Source organism: Callorhinus ursinus, unplaced genomic scaffold, assembly GCF_003265705.2.
Source record: "Callorhinus ursinus isolate GAN/ISIS: 27379988/994484 unplaced genomic scaffold, GSC_fseal_2.0 scaffold13, whole genome shotgun sequence".
NCBI classification, from domain to species: domain Eukaryota; kingdom Metazoa; phylum Chordata; class Mammalia; order Carnivora; family Otariidae; genus Callorhinus; species Callorhinus ursinus.
In genome coordinates this window covers 12,519,895-12,530,517 of record NW_027397075.1, presented here as the reverse complement: position 1 = coordinate 12,530,517, position 10,623 = coordinate 12,519,895, and the positions used below count along the sequence as shown (strand labels likewise).

Below are 10,623 nucleotides of genomic sequence, written 5' to 3'. Positions count from 1 at the left end.
GGCCTGCCTTTGCAGTGAGGCCCAACCAGAGACAGGTCACTTCCCAAGTGTGTGTGAGGTGTTGGGTACTGAGTACCTCATCTCCCTTCTCTTGGTCAGTCCTCATCCACCATATCACCGGGTTCACAGGTAGTAGTGTTTTGACCACCACTACCAATGAGCAGAGGCTCAGAGAAGTTAAGAAACTTGCTCAAAGCCACACAGCCAGAGCCCCAGAGCAGACTTGACCCTGGGCTTGTCTGACAGGCACACTCAGCCACATGCCACGTGGGAAGGTGGAAAAAGCAAAGTTCACCAGAAGGTGAACGTGGGTCTACGTGCCGAATCCAAGAAGGGCAGCCCCGGGACTCCCAGGAAAGCAAGGTGATATAGGCTGAAAGCAGCATCCAGAGGAGGCAGGGGAAATGCCTGGTCCCAGATGTGTGGATGAATCTGTGGCAGGAGGGACATCCCATAACCCCAGAGCAGGTGTACAACTGCTGGACACATCACAGAGCGCCTCTGGGGCTTGAGGTTTGCATGGCCCTTGTCTGGAGAGTCAGCAGCATTTACTGTAGGGCAGTACTCGGCAAGGCTCTGCTAAAACGGAACGGAAACACCTCAGTTGGCATCATGGGAGCCTGCCTGGTGACCAGGAGCCGGAGAATCCCAGGGCTTCCAGCAGCATGATCTTGCCTCCCCTCTCTGAGCCTCTGTTTCCTGATCAGCCCAAGTTGGAACATATTAGCACCAACATTCAGGGTTTCTGTGAGGATCATATGAGGTGTTTGTCAAAAAGCACTTAGACTGAAAACCTTTTTTTAAGATTTTATTTATTTATTTATTTATTTAGAGAGAGCAAGCATGAGCTAGGGGAGGGGCACAGGGAGAGAGAATCCCAAGCAGACACTGTGCTGAGCATGGAGCCCGATGCGTGGGGCTCGATCTCATAACCCTGAGATCACTACCTGAACTGAAACCAAAAGGCAGACACTTAACCGACTGAGCCACCCAGGCACCCCTAAAAACCTTCTTCTTTACAAAAACTTGCACATGCACGTTCATAGCAGCACTATTCACAAAAGGTAGAAACAACCCAAATGTCCATGGATGGATGAACAGATAAACAAATTCTGATCTAGCCAAAGAAACAATGGAATATTATTCAGCCAGAGAAAGGAATAAAGCATTGATACCTGCCATAGCACCGAGGAACCTCGAAGACACGATGCTCAGTGAGAGAAGCCAGACATGGAAGGCCACGATGTGTGTGATTCTGTTGATACGAAACATTCAGAACAGGCAATTCCACAGAGACAGAAAGCAGGCTGATGGTTGCCAGGGGCTGGGGGAGGGAGGAATGGGTAGGGACTGCTAATGGACTCAGGGTTTCTTTTTGGCTTTGTTTTTTGTTTTTAATCAATTCCATTGTTTTAGAGCAGTTGTAAGTTCATAGCCATATCCAGAAGGTACAGAGATTTGCCACACACTGGCCGCCCCCACACACGTACAGCCTCCCCGACTATCAGCACCCTCCACGTGAGCCGCGCATTTGTTGCAACTGGTGAACCTGCAGGGGGTTCTTTCTTTCTTTCTTTTTTTTTTTTAAAGATTTTATTTATTTATTTGAGAGAGAGAGAATGAGAGACAGAGAGCACAAGAGGGAAGAGGGTCAGAGGGAGAAGCAGACTCCCTGCCGAGCAGAGAGCCCGATGTAGGACTCGATCCTGGGACTCCAGGATCATGACCTGAGACGAAGGCAGTCGCTTAACCAACTGAGCCACCCAGGCGCCCTGCAGGGGGTTCTTTCTGGGATGACGAAAATGTTCTGGAATTAGAAGGTGGCGATGGATGCACCACTCTGTGAAGGTACTAAAACCCATTAGATTGTATGCTTTAAAAGGGTGAATTTTATGGCATATGAATTGCATCTCAATTTTTATTTATTTTATTTAAGTAGGCTCCACACCCAGCATGGAGGCCAATGCAGGGCCTTAACTCACGACCCTCAGATTGAGACCCTCGCTGAGATCAAGAGTGGGATGCTTAACCCACTGAGCCACCCAAGCGCCCTTATAGCTCCATTTTTAAAAAGCACTTGGAAAGAGTTCAGAAAATGCAGCTCTCTTTACTATGTCCTTCAGAGAGTCTGTCATATGATGAAAGAGATGAACATATTTTTTTTTTGAGATGAACATATTTTTAAATGCTCGACATCCAGAAGAGAACCGGGCAGAGTGGTCCTGGAAGCCTGGGACAAGTCACACAGAGTCTGGCTAATGGCACATAGGACACGCACGGGTGACATGACTGCCATGTCAGCTCTGCACAGAGCTACTGAACACAAGGCCGTGGGGAGAATAACCTGGGGGGCAGGAGGCTGGCAGGAAAGGCTTCTCTAAGGTGCAGCGAACAGGCCAGAGTTGGAGGACTTGAGTGGTTTAGTGGGGACAAGGGCACACGTGGACCTATGGAGGCTCAGACGTGTGCCACTGAGCAGGGCTGGTAGGGGTGGAGGGTGCTGAGCCCAAGGGGTGGCACTGCCATCCTAGCGCTCTGCGTGCCCCAAGCAGGTTATGGGAGGTGCTTCACTTCAGTTCACAAATCGGTACAAAAAGCTTGCAGTAGGCCTGCACTGTGCCCTCTCAGAGGCTCTAGAATTCCAGGTTCCAGGTGAGAGAGAATATATGAGATAAGCAAGTCTGGTCCAGGGCAGGGCCCCCCCATACCCACTGTCGAATGACGAGACACACTGATAATGTGGCACTGGAGGGACGGAGGCAGCTCCTCCTCAGAGCCTGGGCCCTTCCTCCAGCCCCAGGTGGAGCTGAGGGCCCACGGAGGGACTCCAGAGGCAGGTCTGAGCCTGCAGACCCACCAGTGAGGCCCCCGAGCTCCTCCTTCCACCCATCTCCTGTCCCTCCTGCCTCCCCCCTCTGTCCTGTGTAGTCTGCAACCCTGTCCGAGAGAAGCCAAATAGTACAAATACCTCGGAGAAGGGAATGGGGCCAGGCCTGCTGTGAGCACACACATGATGCACACACACATACACACATGCACGCACGCACACGAGCACATGCACGATGTGCACACATGCACACGCACGCACACATATACACACACATGCACGCACGCACACCCACGATGCACACGATGCATGCACGCATACGGTGCACACACACGACGCACACAGGCGTGCATGCACACGCACACGATGCACACACTTACACATATGCACACACATGACGCACGCAAGGCGTGCATGCACACGCACACGATGCACGCACACATGCACATGCACGATGTGCACGCACACGCACACGCACGCACATGATGCACACACAGGCACATGCACACACACGCACGCACACATATACACACACATGCACGCACGCACAAATGCACGGCCCTTTCAGACCACACAGATCTAGACAGAATCACCTAGAACCTACATATAGGGAAGAGAAAGAGAACTAGTTAGCATCTTGTCTCCTCTGGGCCAGGAAGGTGCCAAGAGATTTGCATGCACTGTCTCATTCAATCCTTAAAAGAATCCTCTGAGATTTCAAAGATGAAGAAAATGAGCTTCTGAGAGCTTAAGGAACTTAGCCAGTGGGACACCCAGTAGGTAAAAGCCATAAAGCTAAGCACAGTGCCCCAGAAGCCGGTCCTGCAGAGGCAGCTGAGCAGAGTTGGGATGTGTGCCGTTTCTGCCCACAACCGGGCATTGGCTCCTTTGGAGGACCCCTCACTCCCACTTTCTCCATGTGGTTCTAGGAGTGTTGGACCTGTCCTGGGGCAAGCTCCTGAGCCAGGCTTGTCCAATCAGCATCTGAGAGGAGCTGGGATCTCAGAAGCCAAGGGGCTTGCTGGAGCCCCAGGGGGAGGCAAGCTGGGAGTTCTCAGGCTTCCGAAAACACTGTTGGGGAAAATAGAGCAACACAGCGGACATTGGGCCAGGAGAAGGAAACCAGTGTCCCGGTGCCATTGCTGAGCATGGGACCAGCCAGGCCCTTGGCCCATGAGTTACAGGAACTGTTGAGTAAGTGATCTTTGAACCCAGGTCTGACTGCAGAGCTCTGCTTCCCTGCCCTAGGCTGTTCACATAGAGGATCTGCTCCTTTCAGGGCTGCGTCTCACCTCTCCCAGAATCCTGGGGTGGGGCAGTGTTGGATGCTCTGGGCCTCCTGCGAAAGCAGCTCCATTGCTCAGTTTGACCTTCAAAGTTGGCATCTGCTTGCAGGAATCCGTCTCTCTCCTCCTGGAATTCAGCCTCCAGATGTCAGATCCAAGGCGGCAGCAGTGGCTGCAGAGGGCTCCCCGGAGTGAATCAGCTGCATTCCAAAGGTGCAAACACAGACACCACACCCTCGGCAGCCCGGGCTGCAGACTTCCTCCCCAGGCCCGCCCGGCCTCCACTCCTGCTCCCCTCCCCTTTTTTGCCTCTTCCCAGCCAGACCGGGCGTTGGGCTTCCTTTCCAGAGACATTCTCCTGGAACTGCAACAGAGAGAAAAAGAAAGCCACTGGGGCTGGGAGACACCCTGATCTGCTGTGCTGACTATCTCTACCCCACCGCAGGGAGCACGGACCCCAGCCCAGACCTCCCCCCTCCACTGTTAGCAACATATCCTGGTCCATCTGTTCAGCAGGTATCTGAACACCTACTATGGGACCACAAACAAGATGCGGACGAGCCCCTGGCGTCATGGAACTCAGCCCAGCGAGAGTCGACAAAATTGGGTCCGAGGACAAGAAAACAATCCCGAGGGTGGGAAGAGCCATAAAGGAAAGAAAGAAGGGCTGAGACAGTCGACCAGTGACAGAGCGGGGCGGGTATTGGGGTGGGGGCCTCTCTCAGGGATGACTCCTAAGCTAAGCCTGAAATCTCCTCTACAGAGCATGTCTCTGCCATCATTTCCCTAGAGCCAGGGCAGTGCCCAGAGAACCCCAACCACGCAGCAAGTCACCATTTCAAAGCACACAATTCAGCGGTTTCCAGTATCTTCACCATGTTGTGTCCAATCAATTTAGAACATTTTCAACACCCCAAAAAGACAACCAGCACCCAGTATCATTTACTGTTCATCGCCAGCCCCCCAGCCCCCCACCCCCAGTCCCTGGCAGCTACTCGGGTGCTTTCTGCCTCTATGGATTTACCTACTCTGGGTGCTTCAAAACAGTGGCATCATACAGTATGTGGCCTTTCGTGTCTGGCTTCTTGCACTCAACACATTTTCAAGGTTCATCTGTGTGGGAACTGGCAACATGGATGGACCACGTTTTATTTACCTCCTCATCTGCTGATGGATGTTTGGGTTCCTTCCCCCTTTTGGCTGTTGTAATGCTGCTGTGAGCATCCCTGTACGAGTTTTTGCGTGGACCTGTGTTTTCATTTCTCTTGGGTAGATACTTAGGAGTGGAACTGATCGGTCAAATGGTATCTCTATGTTGAGGTGCTGCCAGACCATTTCAAAGTGGCTGCACCATCTGACATCGCCACCAGCACTGGGCGAGGGCTCCAATTCCTCCCTGTCTTCCCCAATACTTAATTACTGTCCCTCTTTTTTTTTTTTTTTTTTGGTTATAGCCATCCTGGTGGGTGCAAAGTGGTATCTCACTGTGGGTTTGACTTGCAGTTCCTGAATCAAGCCTGCCCTGTGGCTCATGGTGCCCACCCCCAAGGACTTCAGTCCCTTCAAACCCTGTATCAGGTCCTGCTGTGACCTACTTCCTCTTTCACAAGGGTCAAACCTATATCCAGTCCAATTTTGCCAATGTCTACCACTCAGGGCCTTCAGGTACAAGGAAAAGCGGGGAGGTGGGATGGGGGGGTCCTGGTTTGTGCCCCCAGGGTAAACAGGGAAGAAAAGGGGCCTCAGGGAAGTTCCCACAGGAGTTCCTATACATCTCTTTCTAACTGTGCCCCCACTAAAATGTAAGCTCTGTGAAGGCAGAGCTTCATCTGTTCATTCACTGCCAAATCCGTAAGTAGCAGGCATGCCATAAATACATGCTGAGTGAATGAATGAATGGACAGAAGATGAAGAATGAGAACTGAAGTGAGGGGTTAGTGATTAGAAGATCCAGCTCAAAAATGAAACGCACAGAAACCCACTTCTGCTCTTTTATAGCTGTGTGCCCTTGGGTGAATCACTTGGCTTCTCTGGGCCTTCCTTTCCTTACTACAAAATGGGCCTAACAGTGACCATATACCTGACCATATACCTGGTTTTGAGGATTAGATGTGATAATATAGATCAGGCAATTTTATGTGCCAAGGACTCTTACAGATGAGGTCATATAATGTCTATCTTTACAAGAGTCTTATGAGACGGGATGATTATTACCAGCTTCAGGCTCAAGGAATTTGTCAGGTCATAAGGCTGGTTAGGGCAAAACCAGGATCTGAACTAAGAACCCAACTCTGGTCAGGGGCACTGACCCAATGCTGCACAGCCCCTAATAAGAATACCGGGCCGTCCCTGAGCAGGTGACAGATGAACTGACCCAGAGGGGGCTTGCCCATTCAGTGGAGGCTCTCAGCAAAGGAGGCAGGCTACTGGGGAGTCCAGAGACCCTTAATGCAGGACAGGCATGAGAGACGCTGCCAAAGCAGACGTTAAACATGCAGGAGAGGGGCGCCTGGCTGGCTCAGTCAGTAGAGCACGCAACTCTTGATCTCAGGGTGGTGGATTCAAGGACAACACTGGGCGTGGAGCCTCCTTAAAAAAAAAGTTTTTTTTAAAAATAGTTAAACATGCAGGAGAGAGGTACAGAGATCCGGAGGCTGCATGCCCGGGGCGCCAGAGCCAACACCAACTGATAACTCGGGTCAGTGGTCATGAAAACGGGAGGGTACAAACCATTTTATCAAGGAGAGCATAAAGAAATCAGAAGTTCCCAGGGAAGCTTGGTTCCTGACATGAACCCAAGAACCATTTCCCTTAAAAATGGCAGGGGCTCTGTTCCTCTGTCAGGGTGTGCAGCTTTCGGAAGGAGCCATGCAGAACCCACACCAGCTGGACCACCACAGGTGTGAACGGATTCCCCTCAAGTCAAAGGGTCTATTTGGAAGAGCTCCAATGGATTAGCCTAGGGGAGACATCAAGTTGGGCCTTAGGAAAATCAGCCTGGCACAGCCCGGAGGCTGAGTAGAAATACTGGGGATTCTCCCGAATAGAGATGGGTGTCCCCCTCACTTTTGCTTCTTCACCTGAGGAAACAGATGGTCTAAGGATGGAAACTTAAGGAACACCCGTTTTCAGGGGTCACAGGCAGACAGGAAGATGGTATAGACCGTAGAGGACTTAGGAGGTGAGCAGGACCACCAGCTGTTGGAAAAGCAGTTGAGAGGTCTCTGTGCAAAGAGCTGCTTGGGGGGCAGCTCAGGATAGAACAAGGAGCTCAGAAGTAAGTGGGTGATGTAGGGCGGACTGCTCTTCTGGGAAATTTGGCAGGGGAGGGCTGGAGACAGGGCTATCACTGGAGACTCAATCATTTATTTTAAACAGGGGAGAAGCTCAGCTGATGACAGCGCTCCGAAGGAGACTGGAATGCATTTAAATTCAGTCATGGAAAACAATTACATACACCAGGCTCCGGTCTGCTAGAAAGCTCCAGAAGGGGTTTCTCCTGGCTGCCTGGCTGGGAGGTCCAGGACAGTGGTTTTCCAGGTTGAGTTAGAGGACCACTTGTTAAACATGCAGACCCCTGGGCTCTGTCCCAGACTTGCTGGGTCAGCATGTCCAGTGTGAGAGTCTGCTGGGGCTCTAAGACTCAGAATATTGTCAGAGAGGCAAGGAGTTTGCCGGGAGGGAGGGACCAACTCAATATGAAACAATGAACAGAGAGTGACTGTTCACCAGCTCTGGCCCACAGGGTTACTTGAGGGGACCAACTCTCATTTCCTTCTGGCATGCTATCCACATAAGTCCCATGACCTGTCTCCCTCTACCTGGGCAGCCCCACACTCACGGCCCACCTGGCCAGTGGCCACAGCTCCAGCTGTCCCCTTAGTTCAAGGCCAGGGCGTGCAGATGGGCCCCAGGTACTCAGGTGAACTCATTCACCCTATGGGCCCAGCTCCAAGACCAAAGCCCCAGATCCTGCAGGGTCCTGGGCACACCTACACCAGTCCTGCCCGAAGGAAGAACTGACTGATTTGGCCTAGACCCAAAGGCCTGGGGACAAGGCCCAAGGACTGTGTAGCAGAGAAGAAAGAATAGCAGAAATAGCAGAAAGTGTCTCTGTCCCCTTTGGTCATCATCCCCACAGAATATGTGTGTGTGGGAGGTGTCTCCAAGCCAAATAAAAGTATATCCCCTCTGCTGGGGTGAATCAGCTTCCTGAGGCACAGGGCTTGTGAGCCAGAACCATTTGCACTTGGATCCCATCTCCTGTGACTTTACAGCTGGGCACTCTCAAGCAAATCTTTTAATTTCTCTGAGCCTCTTTCTCATCTCTGAAATGCACCTGACAGTAAGTGCCCCTGTGGTCCTGTACCATCAGGATTTCCGACTGACTGCTGACCTGAGGCTCGAACACAGAGGGCTGGGTCCCACTCCTAACCTCAGAGCTCCATTTCCTGCCACAGCCCAAAGGCCAAGACTCGGAGTTGTGTCAGGCAGAAGGGGCAGACTGCATTAAGATTCACCATGCCTGCCCCTCTGAGAAGCCCACAGGCCTTCTTGGGATCAGGGGCAGTCTTCAGAGGAGCACACAAACATCTCCCCGGTTCCCACAGCAGAGAAGCAGTCAGCACAGTCAGTAGAACCCCAAGTGGCAACCCGAGGCCCTTTCCAACCCGTCTGGGCAGCGGTCAGAGAACCCGCTTGCCGGGGCAGACCTGGGTGGATTTCATGTGTATGTTTTAATTGCTCCAGGCTCACAGGGATGTTGAGTGATTCTGCTGGTCCTGCAGTTGCTGGCGGGTGCACACAGCCTGTCTGGCTGGCATCGCCTTTGTTACTGCTTGGGAGCACTCAGCCATTCTGGGCTCCCCCCTCCCCCCACTCCCAGGCGCAGCAGGCTCTGGGCCTTCCGCCCTCCCTCCCTCCCTGAAGCCACTTGTACCTGCTCTAGAGCCTGGAGGGTGACAAGTGCTTCCCAGACAATAACAGACTCCCGGGAGAACAGACATCGTCAGAGGCTCCTGCTACACCCTTGTTTTGTGCACTGAATTCAGGCTGGGTTTCAGGGCCCCAATTGCTGGGTATGCATTACGCTGGCTTTTGGGCCGATTACTGGCAAAAAGGGCCCTACCTGCCCATCCTTCATTTCAGGAGGTCAGTCACCCCCCCCAACACACACTTTCCCTTTAGTACTGTGGGAGGAAACTGAGGCCCAGGGTAGAGGACCCGTCTTGGGCAAGGTCACCCCACCCTCGGTCTCCTGGGTGTGTTTCAGGCAATGACATCAACCTCCTTGGGCTCCAATGCTGTGTGACCTTGGGCAAGTTATTTAACCTTTCAGACAATGGTACTATCCAGGTCTGGGTAGTCCAGAGGATGGAGAGAAATTATATGCATAGAGCACCTAGCACTTTGGTACCTGCTCAACACCTGACCCATTATTATCATTATTCCATCCTTTTCACTCTCCTCTCCCTCCAGCCGCCCCACCCCCCACCCCCGTTTCAGGGCCCTGGGGCCTGTCAAATCCCCGGCACAGGCTTGTTCCCTGACTTCTCCTCCCTAGCCGCCTAGTTGACGCTCTTCCCCTGCTTTTGTCCTCATTTTCACACTCTCTGACACCCTTGGCGGTCTACTGATTTACCCCGTTGGCCTCTCTCGCCCTGGAAAGTTAAGCCCTCTGAGGGCAGGGCTCTTGCTGCACCGCCCCCCTCCCCCCGCCGTGTGCGAGCGCTCGAAGGTATGGAGTCCTATCCAGGGAGCCTGGCCAAGGGGCCGACCCTGTCCTGGGGGCAGCCAGCCCGATCCGGGGCTGGAGGAGCAGCGCACGCGGGTGGAGGGGTGCCGGCCGCGGCTGGCGGCAGGACGCGGGCTCCAGGGGGCGGCGCCGGGGACAAAGGGTGGCCCTACCTGTGCGGGGGCCGCGGGCACCTCCCCCAAGGTGGCTCCGGCGCGTGCCCGCGAGGTCACGTCCCGGGCGCGCCGGCCGGAAGGAGACCCCGAGCGGGGCGGGGGAGGCGGGGCGTCAGCGGGCAGACCACGCCCCCAGGGCGCGGGGCCGCGGCGGGGGGCGGGGCCACTGGGCCGGGGCCGCCTCGCACTTCCGCCCGCCGGGGCTGGCTTATTCATATTCATAAGACGGGTGAGGGGTGGACCCCGGGTCCCGGCGGCGCCCCGCCCCCGGGCCGCGGATCCCTCCCCGGCGGAGGCTCCGGCCCCAGTGGGGCGCCCCCGGCTTCCGCCTCCGGGAGGGAGTTTCCACTTGGTCACAACTCAAAAATGTGTCGCTCCCGCTCCTCCGCCCCCTCGTCTCTACCCTGGGCGGGGGGTCTCCTCCCTCGGAAGGCAAGGGGGCGGGGCCAGGGGAGGGGTGGCTCCTCCTTCCTGGGGCCGGTCCATTGGGATGTGGCTGACCCTTCCCTTTCTCCCTTCCTCCAATTTAGCGCTTATAATAATACTCATTTTTTAAAACAAAATAATAGTTCTACTTTATTGAGCGCTTATTTTGTGCCA

At 53.9% G+C, this 10,623-nt stretch overlaps 1 long non-coding RNA gene across 2 annotated transcripts; it reads right to left on the bottom strand.

Annotated features, from left to right (window-relative positions):
• Positions 1–829: 829 nt before the first annotated feature.
• On the bottom strand, positions 830–10,130 carry LOC112813869 (uncharacterized). Of its 2 annotated transcripts, XR_012380460.1 has the most exons (4): positions 10,021–10,130; positions 4,120–4,477; positions 1,176–1,255; positions 833–952 (listed from the first exon to the last, which is right to left on the bottom strand). It is a non-coding gene; the product is annotated as an uncharacterized lncRNA (long non-coding RNA). The 2 variants fall into 2 exon arrangements; XR_003205600.2 differs by having other exon boundaries at positions 830–1,255.
• Positions 10,131–10,623: the final 493 nt, after the last annotated feature.